The sequence below is a fragment of the Euprymna scolopes genome, chromosome 11 (assembly GCF_053919585.1).
Source record: "Euprymna scolopes isolate OS-2025 chromosome 11, ASM5391958v1, whole genome shotgun sequence".
Lineage (NCBI taxonomy): Eukaryota > Metazoa > Mollusca > Cephalopoda > Sepiida > Sepiolidae > Euprymna > Euprymna scolopes.
This window is the reverse complement of record NC_136492.1, coordinates 91,403,615-91,415,409: the sequence shown is the minus strand read 5'-3', so window position 1 is coordinate 91,415,409 and position 11,795 is coordinate 91,403,615. Positions and strand designations below refer to the sequence as shown.

The window sequence follows — 11,795 nt, the reverse complement described above, 5'->3', positions numbered from 1 at the left end:
ATTATGTCGCCTTTTTAAGATGAAAATTCTTATAGCGTAGCACTGTCTGGGAAATAAAGGTGGTTCGCTGTTCTTGTGCGAGATCATGATTTCCAGTCGTTTGATTACTATTAACTGTATTTACGTTCTGCATGTACTTAGCATTTAAAGTGGTTAATTTCCCTTTATTTTCTGTGGCGGTTGATGATGGCCAAGAGGTAATATTCCTACGAAATGAAGTTAAAGGTTTAGGTAAAGCTGGGTTTGTAGCTGGGTTCGAATCTCTTGAGCAGTAGCAATCATTACTTTCTGTACTGATTATTATGAAACAGTAGTGTTTCTAAGTATAAAAAGATCATTATTATTTTTCTTAAAAATAATTATTTTTAATTATATATATGTATAGAACTGCCTGGAGGAAAATGATACGCCAGGGGATTATCATCAGCGAGAGGACCCTCCATGTTGAAAATGCTGCAAAGAGAGCTAGAAGAAGAGCGAGTGTACAGGCGGAACAGCCGGACGAAGCGGCAAATTGCATAACAACCTTCGTATGTCAAGGCTGTGGCAGACTATGCAAATCAAGAATTGGTCTCTACAGTCACACAAAAGGATGCAAACAGGCAACATTTTAATACGGCGCTGATCCATAGTCGTTTCGACTGACGGATGCCACACACATGTATATTTATAAATTATTACTTTTATACCTACAAGCACTAGTGTTTCATCTCTCTCTCTCTCTCTCTCTCTCTCTATATATATATATATATATATATATATATATATATATATATATATATATATATATATATATATATAGGTCGATGTGACTGTTTTGTCTGATTTTAATGTATATCTTTAGCGTTAATTATTGCCCCACTGATATAAAAAATAGTAAAAAATAAAGAGATATACACAGATAACTGTAAAAGCTGAAACAATTGTTTGCTTGTACATTAAATAAAACCGAACCTTATTTTTTAGATGAGCATAAGAATGAGTGTCTGTTCCGAGTGAAACGGTATTATGATACTATCTCCTCCCTGGGTGCGTTGCTTGGCTGAGGAACGTCTTGAGAATGCAACCAGCTCCCCTGGGGAATAAACGATATCCAACGATATCTAACGATAGGTACATGCTGGAAACATCAACGAAAACGGGTCGATGCGTCGTCGGCTATAACTGCCTGGCATGGGTCGCATCTTGTGTGGTCATTGCAGGCATCTTCCCATCGTTGGCATTAATGGCATGCTGAAATCGAATACTTGTATAAAAATGGCGACAAATGCATTTTTATAAAAAATATATATAATTTATTTAACAGTTAACAAGTTGGAAGCATATTTTGTCGACCCATTGCGTGCACATCCTCCGCGTATGGGATGCAAGCCTCAACTGTTTTTACAACAATGGAATTATATTTCATTTCTCTCTTTCTTCATTGAAAGAGAGAGAAAGGGAGTGAAAGAGAGAAATAAAGAAAGGAAGAGAGAGAGAATGAGAGAGAACGATGCGTTTCACGTAATGATTTGTTTTTCAAATTATAATTGTTTAACTTTTATTATGCACTGAATTCATAAACATATGCCAATCTTCGACAGTTTTAACCTTTAAGAAAAATGTGTCCGCACTGAATGTGTGTGTGTGTAGGTGTGTTTGCCTCCACATAAACGCAGGCCAAGTTAGACACAAGGTTAATTAATATAGAAGCCCCTAGCTCCCTCAAAAGGGGCTACGTCATTGTGCCACAGTATAACACATATATATATATATATATATATATATATATATTACCTTAAGGCCTTATCGTCTGACCCTCTAAGAGGAAACGTCAGAATGATAAATTAAAAACTAAGAAAAAGTAAGAAAACTAAGAGAAAGTATTTAGTGAAATTGAATTATTGTATACTCAATTAAAACACCATTCGCCCATCTCTACTGATGAATTAACTAGTGTTAAAATTCAGTTGGGCGAATTAGGTCGGAGGTTTTCTGCCATAAATACTAAATCTAGTGATTTTGTTTGGCAGAAAAATCATTTTGAAGCGGCAAAATTAATTAGGTCTAATCCCGACATTTATCTTTCTCGCCCGGATAAAGGATCGGGCGTTGTTATACTTAAAAAAAACGGATTATATCTCCAAAATGTTACAAATCTTGGACGATAAAAGTAAATTTCTCCGTTTGGGTGATTTACGCCATGATGATACTTTTCGTATGGAAATAAAAATCCAGAAAAGATTTCTTCAACTTCATAAAAGCGGATTTATTTCTAAGGAGATTTATGATAGAATCCGACCCATTGGCTCTCAAAGGCCTAGAATGTACGGTTTACCCAAGGTCCATAAACCCAACATTCCTTTGCGACCCATTTTATCTATGTTGGGTTCTGCACAACACGAACTTGGTAAATGGCTGGTTGATCTTCTTAAACCTGTGCTTTCTTTTTATTCGGTCCATTGTATCTCTGATTCTTTTCAATTCGTATCTCAGATACAAAAATTACCTTTATCTAAAAATACCGAGTTCTTGGCTTCCTTTGACATTAATAGTCTTTTTACTAATATACCTTTGGATGAAACCATTGGTATTTGTGCTGACTATCTATACCGTGGCCCCTTAAAATCTCCACAATTTCCTGAACGAATTTTCGTTGAACTGATGGAACTTGCTACTAAATCAGTCTCCTTTAGTTTCAACAATATTATGTACCGTCAAATTGATGGGATATTTATGGGTAGCCCTCTTGGTCCTTCGTTAGCCAACATTTTCGTTGGATTTTTGGAAAATGAATTATTTTCCAAAATTACTAAGCCAGCATTCTACACACGCTACGTTGATGATACTTTTGCATGCTTTCCCTCTCGGAGTGAAGCTGAACAGTTTCTTCGTCTTCTTTGTAACCTGCATCCATCTTTACAATTTACTATGGAGGTTGAAGACTGTAGCTCTCTCCCATTCCTCGACGTTCGTGTTTCTAAAGTTGGTACTACGTTTGAGACCTCTGTTTATAGAAAACCTACATTTACAGGGCTCTATCTTAATTGGTTTTCTTTTGCCCCTCAGTCTAGAAAAATAAACCTCATCAGCGCTCTTACGCATCGTGCACTTATGATTTGTTCACCAAACCGTCTTGATACGGAACTTGAGGAAATCACAAATATTTTTCTTAATAATGGATATCCCATTAATATAATAAAATCTACTATTGAACGTAAAATTACTACATTTAATAGTGGTAAACATATTGGTCCATCACGTTGTCCCATTTATCTAAAATTACCATGGTTGGGTCCTGATGGCCTTCATATTGTTGAAAGGATTTCTTCTGCTACTCAACGTTGTTTTCCAGCTACTATGCTTAGAGTAGTTTACACAACTCGAACCTTTTTCTCTTCTTTTCGTAAAGATGTTTTGCCAACCATTCAAAAGAACTCTGTTGTTTATAAATTCGTTTGTCAGTGTGGAGCTGACTACGTTGGCAAAACATCCCAAAGATTAGAAATGAGAATATCCCAACATATCCCTCGGGATATTCGACTACACCAGGTTTCGAGAATATCCGGGCACTCCCAAGCTCATGAGTCCGCCATTGGTAATCACCTGTTGAGTATAAAGAGGTGTGCCGATCAATATTCCGATGGGTGGTTTTCTGTTCTATACAGTGCTAGGTCGAACTATCATCTCAATATTATTGAGGCGTTAGTTATTAACAACTCTCGACCTAGCCTGTGTAGACAAAAGATTCTGAAACACCAGTTGGAGATATTCATTGATTTAAAACCACCTGAACAGTGAGATATTTTTTTTTTTTTTTCCCCACTGTTCTTCCAACTGAAACCAAAATTCCCTTCTTCCCTCATTCGTTTTCTTAGTTTTTAATTTATCATTCTGACGTTTCCTCTTAGAGGGTCAGACGATAAGGCCTTAAGGTAATTTTAATAATTTCACCTGCCCATTTCTTGTTTTTTGGTATTTAAATTAAATTATGTTTCCTCTGAAATTTCTCCTTCCATTTTGCTGTACCAAAAATTTACATATATATATATATATATATATATATATATATATATATATATATATATATAGAGAGAGAGAGAGAGAGAGAGAGAGAGAGAGAGAGAGAAAGAGAGAGGGGGGAGGCGAATCGATATAGACAAAGAGAGATAGAGAAAGCAAACCTGTTTACGTGAGGAACATTGTAATTTACAAATATGGCTAGATAAGGTGAAATTGATTTACAGTCAAGTGACTTGGGGAAAGTTAAAAGATAGAGAGGTGTAAAAATTGGTTCAAATGAAAGTCATATAGGAAGAAAAGATAACAAGACGAACCAACATTTCCTAAATCAATTCTCTGCCACATTTTATTCAACAAGAAGCTTATGCTTTCGGTCGAGTTTGTTTGTCACTATGTTTGTTTATATAGCCTAGCGTCCACATCGCTTGACCAATCATCAACAAACTTGGTTAAAATATCGGAGGTCAATGGTCAAGGCCACGGAAAGGTGAAAGTTACATTTATGAGGATAACTTCCATTCTGATCAGTGAGGAATCTTGTTACTTTGCTTCATATTGTAACATGCAAAGTCCTGCGTGTTTCATTCTCTTCACCTTGAACATTGACCTTGAACATTGACCTTGAACAGTTTGGTTACAGCCTATATATCAAGATTAATGCACATGTGACAATGTAATATTATATGTGTATTTACTTTTCTTCGTTTTATCAGTATGTGAATACGTGTGTGTGTGTGCAGTCAGCACCAACCCTAATCAGGGTTTAACCGGCTTCCTCCGAAGGAGGAAGTTTCATGGGAGTATGAAATTCACAAAAGGTCCCCAGTCGCACGTATATCCCCGTTAGGGGAGATGACAACGTTAGGTTTTTGCAACTTTTTGCAGGGAGGTGTCAACGTTCTCCTACATACAGCACCTGGACTTCCCAAATTGGTCACCCATTTTAGTAATGACTAGGCTCAACGTTGCTTCACTTCGGTGATCTGACGGGAACCGGTGTGTCAACGTGATTATGCCGTATATAATAATATATACGTGTGTATGCCGTATATATAATATATACATGTGTATGCGTTCATAAGACGTGTCTATGTAGCCTTGCCAGTGTGTGAATATGTATGTAAGTATATGAATATGTATGTATACGTTCAAGAGACAGTCTAGCATTGCGTATATGTTTGCTTATTCATTGTGATTGTCAGTTTGTGTATGTGCTGTTCTTTTTTAGTGCGTGAAAGTGTCTGCGTGTAACTGGGAATAGTTGTTTGCTAGCCTTGAAAGGAATATATGCCACCTTTTAAATTTTTCTCAAGAAAAGAATGGAAATCAAGAGAATTTTCATATTTCTTTTGGCTATTGTCTGATTTCTCTTTTGTCTGTAGCATTTCTGTCTGAATTAGCGCTGTGCTATGTTCTGTTTTGTTTCTGGACTTGTTGTCTCCTTTGAATCATTTTATTGGTTGAATATTGTAGAATAGGAACAGAAAGGTGATAATGGCTAATTGGTTAATGAAATGGACCAAAAACCTAGGTCGTTTCGCACAAACACCTTCACTTAGAGATGTTGGCAACCTTCATGTGGTCCCTCCTGTAAATATCCGGTATCTTTCTAGAAATAATCTAACTAGAAAGATATTGGGGAAACAAGGCCCCCATTAACTATGTTGAATTTCTTAGCTCGGCGCTGATTGATGTATCCACTGTGAAAAATTTCCCCCACTCTATATCTGTGCCTAAATCAAAACGCGGATTCCATGAACAAAGCTTCTTTCTTAGAACTGCACGCCTGTGGAACTCTGTTCCGTCTGCCTGCTTCCCTCCGGACTACAACTTGGATGTCTTCAAGTCCAATGTTAACAAATTCCTAATGAACCGCCCCCTTAATTAAACACTTCATCAAATCTCCACACTAACGTAATGTACTTGCAATAACCCTTATCCCTGAGTGGCTTCCGGGCCTTGATAAGTGGTGATCAGTGTGTAAAAAAAAAAAAAAAAAGAAAAAGCATTTCACTTCCTTTATAGCTTGTTTACTCAGGAATGATCTCGCTTGTGAACTGAGCACTTCATAGGAGATTCTAAAAGAAATAACCTATAGTTTATTTCCTCTCTTTTGGCGATTAGCAACAACCGATCTGCTTGCCCAAGTGTTTGCCTTCAAGTCCACTTAAAACCCATCTAATCATCCCCTCCCAAATTTCCCTTTGCAGACTGAAGTCACATCTGATGATCTAAAAATCACCCCTTCCCTTGTTCGTGATGCTATAAAAAAAACCTTGCCACCTCGAAACCATGTGAGCCTGATTTTATCCCTGCTATAATATTAAAAAATATTTCGTTGAGGTTGCTTCAGTTTCTTCAAACTCTTCAACAAATACTAAATTTTGATTTCTCAACTGCTAGAAAATTGCTTCTGTTGTGCCAGTTTAAAAAAATTCTGATGAGACCCACTAAATTATCACCCCATTATCCCCCTCCCTTTCTTCACCAAAATCTTTGAGTCCTTAATCACTCAAACACTAGTTTTGCACCTCATAGGTAATAAACTTCTTCCTGACAGACAGTATGAATTTAGGCAAGCCCGTTCTACTGCAGATATCCTAACTGTAATCTCCGAACGTATGTACCATGCACTAGATAAGAAAGGGGAGGCTAGGTCAGTAGCCTTAGACATATCTAAGGCCTTTGACAGGGTTTGGCATGATAGTCTTTTCACAAAAATTAAATTGTATGATATTAACATAATCAAATCTTTCTTAGATAAGAGAAAAATCCAGGTTTCCTTGATGGTCGTACATTAAAAAAAACATGATATAAATGCAGATGTGTTACAGGTGTCAATCCTCAGACCTTTCATATTCCTGATATTCATAAACGACCTCCCTGATAAAAGTGTCTCTGAGATGGGTATATTTGCTGACGATACTACACTCTATAACAGACTCGAGAGGAAAACGAATGAACACATATCCAAGAAAATGGTTAAAACCTTAGAGGAATACCTTCAGTCTGTAGTGTAATGAGGTCGAAACTGAATCGTAACGTTCAATGCCACCAAGACTAAGCTTATTTCCTTTAATAATTACAAGAAACCATTCTCAACCACTGGTTGCCATGGCTAATGATTCGCTACCTGAAAGTACTTTCCTCAATCTCCTTCACAAATAACATGCTTTGGAACAAATACATTGAGATAATTGCCAAGATTGTTGCAAGGAAATTGGGCTTTTTCTATCATACTAGAAGGTTACTTACGCCTGAGAGTATTCTGTATCTCTATAAAACCGTATTTGCCCAGGAATGGAATATTGTTGTCATCTAGGCTGACACACCTGCCACTAATCTCTCGTTCCTAGATAAGGTTTAAAAAAAAAAGAGTTGCCAACCTGATAGGTTCCAAACTCCAATCTCTGTCCTATCGCCGAAATGTGGCATCCCTATTTCTGTTTTACAAGTACTTTAATAGTAAGTGCTTGAACGAACTCAAAGCACTAGTACCCCCTCGACGTAAATACTCCAACAAACCTGACAAGCGGCAAAATCCCACCTCTATACTGTAGAGATCCCTAGATGACGTAAAGCCTTCTACTCAAATAGATTCTTCTCTCGATCTGCCAGACTTTGGAATTCCCTACCAGGCTCTTGCTTCTCTGACTGTACTGACATGCAGAAGTTCAAGTGTAATGTGAACAGACATCTCGTTGCCCAACTCCCTGCATAAAAACACAAAACTCCTCTTTTGCAACACCCCCCCCCGCCTCGGTCCGTTCGTGCCTTGAGTTTAACCTTGGTAAGAAATTCAAGAATCCAACATGGCGATCGCTGCGCATACATAGACTTGATATAAAAATACACAATGCCTATATCATGTTTTTTTTTTCGGCAGGGGGCGGGGACGGCACAAAGGAAAGATTAAGATAAATAAATAGAGAAAGAAATAGAATAATTTATACAATCGAGTAAATTTTTACGTCGGTTCGCATCACACCCTCAACAACAAAAGTGAATAACGTACTTCACCAGTAAAACATATCCGTAGAATTAGCGATGTCCACGACAAAGATGAATGCGAACGTGATGTTCATACATTCGACCATATCGTTGTATCGGAAATTGAGAAAGCGTTACATATTACAATGTGATGCAATGCATCTAAATTTACTTTACGAAATATCATTCAACCTCGTGTAAAATATTATCTGGCCTTGAGCCCGACTCGACTGATTCAAATATCGAAAGCTTTAGACGAAGTCAACATTTACCGCGGTGAGGTGAGAAATGGACAAGTGATTCTAAAGACGGATAATGCATCAGGAGTTGATGTCCTAATTTCAAACGAAGAGTAACAATCGCTACATATATGAATTTCAAAGTTGAGGTTTTTAAGTCCGATAAAGTATATATATATATATTGCGTACGAAAATCAAAAAGAAAATTATATATATATATATATATATATATATATATATATATATATATATATTAAAATTAAAATTCAATATGGCGTAATGGAAAAATATAAAGGTAACTGCAGCTTCTCTTGCAATTTTCGGATTTTCACCATGTCAAATCACATTTTAATTCCTTTTGACGGATTGATTGTTGCTATTTCTTCTGGTGAGTTAATGGCATAATAGATTCACTAATTGATATAATAATTAAATGACTGATTTTGCGCTACGAAATAGATACTCTCAAGAATTGTATAAATCAACTGATTTAAAGGAATAAACTATAAGATTGTCAACATCATGAATTTTGGAATATAAAATTTTGTCATTTATTCTATATATTGCTCTGTAATCACATTGAGCTTCTTATATAAGGATTGATATATAATAAGAAAAATATATTTCTACAGAAATATATATATATATATATATATATATATATATATATATATATATAAGTAATAGACGTCACAATATTGTAGAATTAAATTCACCATATTTTATTCGAAACAAGGAATACAAGAAAAAGTGAGAAAATTTCCTTATTCACATCGAGTTTCAAAGATAGGTTCTCCTCAGAGGAAAAAACGTTAGCAAAAGGAATATATAGATAAAAATCTAATTTTGCTGGCTAGCGCAATTTTTTAAAACGGTCGTTATAAAAGTGTTTAAAGGAAATTAAAAGTTTATTATAAAAATACTCACCAATGTCCAATAATTAGTGTTGTAGAAATCAAGTAAGAGTAGGAAGTTCGTATTGGGTAGATCCACTAAGAGATTCAAAAAGTTGTTCTTTTGAGTCTCTTTAAAAATATTCAGGGATTAAGAACTGACATATTCTTTTAGATGAGCCTAGTGTTGAAGAGTGGGGGTAAAATCCATTCAATGGAAGATAGATGTTAAAGCGTAGAGAAGCGTGTGATGGCTTAAATTGTGAATATGAGCTTAGGCTTCAAATGAAGAAGAAATATATCTATATCTATATCTATATATCTATATGATAATAAAACTCAAATAACCTTGTAACGGGTGTTATAACCCAACATACGGTTTACGACTTACGGTTGCGCATGTGTACATAAACAAATAATCAACGTGAAAATAAAACGTATTGTTTTACTGTGTACGTTTTCAGCATCCCAAGTGTGTTATTTTTGCATTTAAATTATTCAAATGAACAATTGTTAATATCTTCTGCATTTTTTTACATCGTTCATTTCCGTATTATGTTTAAGTTATTGTAACGCAATTTACTTAAAAATAAATCTACTTTAACCCGTTGAGCATTTTACAACGGCGATTTATCCAACGCCTTCATTTTTTTAATTCTCCATTTGTGAATACACTTTTCTTAAAAAATATTCATGCATTTTCTTCTACACTACCAACATAAATAAATAACCCCAAAAATATTTTTTTTAAATTTGCGTTACAAATAAATAATTAACGCAACAATAAAACGTATTGTTTTACTGTGTACGTTTTCAGCGTCCCAATTGTTTTTTTTATTTTCGCGTTTAAATTAAAAGATATATCAAATTTTGAATTTAACTTTAAGTATTATGGTATCTGTTCAGTGCACATTTGCCTATAAGTATGGCAAACCACTTATAATTCACTTGTAAGCTTTTTTTTCAGAAATAAATAATTATAAACAGAACGACTCATAGAAATCTATCTATATTTTTTTTTCATTTTAATATACTTTCATAGAAATGTTTCTGTTATGTCACAAAAAAACTATTTTCTTTACGTCACAACTGTCACGCTCATACATTAATTTCATAGCTAATATAACATACTAACCCGACGGGTCACTGATAGTCTAGTATATATATATATATATATATATATATATATATATATATATATATATATATATATATATATATATATATATATATATATATAGCGAGAGAGAGAGAGAGAGAGAGAGATCAATGTATGTTCATTTCAACAATGAAAGTCTCTTCACATGCTGCATAACACTGTTATCATTTTCTCGAAATTTCGTCTCTGACTTCCGTTCTTCTTCTTCTGGCTTTTTTTGTTGCTGTTTTTATAAGAAATTGGTATTTTACACAGCCTTGTTAGTTTTATTGTTTCGGACGAGTGGGAATCATTTTTCATTAATTGGAAAATGTAGAATTCGCACATGCATGTGAAATCATGTTTTTCTTTAATTTGAGGAAGGCGAGGATGAAAGAGTAGGTTAGACGAATGGAGATAGGACGAGAAGCTAGTAACATTTTTTTTTCGTTCACATCACATTTCTACTTCCCCCCAATGCTACCTAAAAAACATCATCATTTTCTCAATATTTTCATAAACGAAATATTTATAAACAATAAAATGATTATTAATTCAGAACCGTAACACTCATAATAATTATCATTCAGTGCGAATAACTAAATGCCACTCTTTAAATTTTTCTAAAGAAAAGAATGGAAATTAAAAGAATTTTCATTATATTTCTTTTGGCTATTGTCTGATTTCTCTTTTGTCTGTAATATTTTTGTCTGGATATTTTTTTGAAATGTGATATTTTAATCCGTCTCTTTGAGTCGGATTAAATTCATTTCCTCAACTTTTTTATATCTTTATTAATGACAATGTTTCTGTCGCTTTGAACTCTGACTTTTCTTCAAAGCAATAAAAACGAAGGAAACGCATCGAAACGGCGGCCATGTTTAGCTTTACAATAGTTATATTGCTAATTATTGATTTTCATTAAGTGAGTATTGCATCTTATTTCAGTGATAGTGTCAAGTAATATTTTTATTATTGCAGTAACTTTAATTGTTATTGCATGCAAATAAAAGTTTGTTATTTATAAATAAAAAAGAGAGAGATGATTGAATGTTAAAGTTATATATAAGGGCAGATAATGAAAGCTAAAATTATATTTTATGATATTTTGAGAATTTATATATATATATGTGTGTGTGTGTGTGTGTGTGTGTGTGTGTGTAATTAAAAATAAATTATACAGATTATATGGCTATTATAGCAATACTGTAAGGTTTACTGCATTGATTGAACAGCTTCTCTGAATACCGTTCTGCTAGCATATATATATATATATATATATATATATATATATATATATATATATATATATATATATATATAACAACATGAGCAGGCATCCATTAACAATTTTTAATCTATGTTTAACGTCTAAGCTTGACGCTGATTGGTGCAAGCATTTAACTTACTTTATTACAGAGGTTATCTCTAATGCGAGCTGAGGTACATTATGGGAGATTATAAAAAGATTAGCACATTGTTTACTTCCTCTTTGTTGAACAGGAGACGACACTGCCAACAATTTATCATGT

General features: G+C 34.4%; 1 pseudogene; it reads right to left on the bottom strand.

Annotated features, from left to right (window-relative positions):
• Positions 1 to 4,906: 4,906 nt before the first annotated feature.
• LOC145288329 (5S ribosomal RNA) lies at positions 4,907 to 5,025 on the bottom strand (annotated as a pseudogene).
• Positions 5,026 to 11,795: the final 6,770 nt, after the last annotated feature.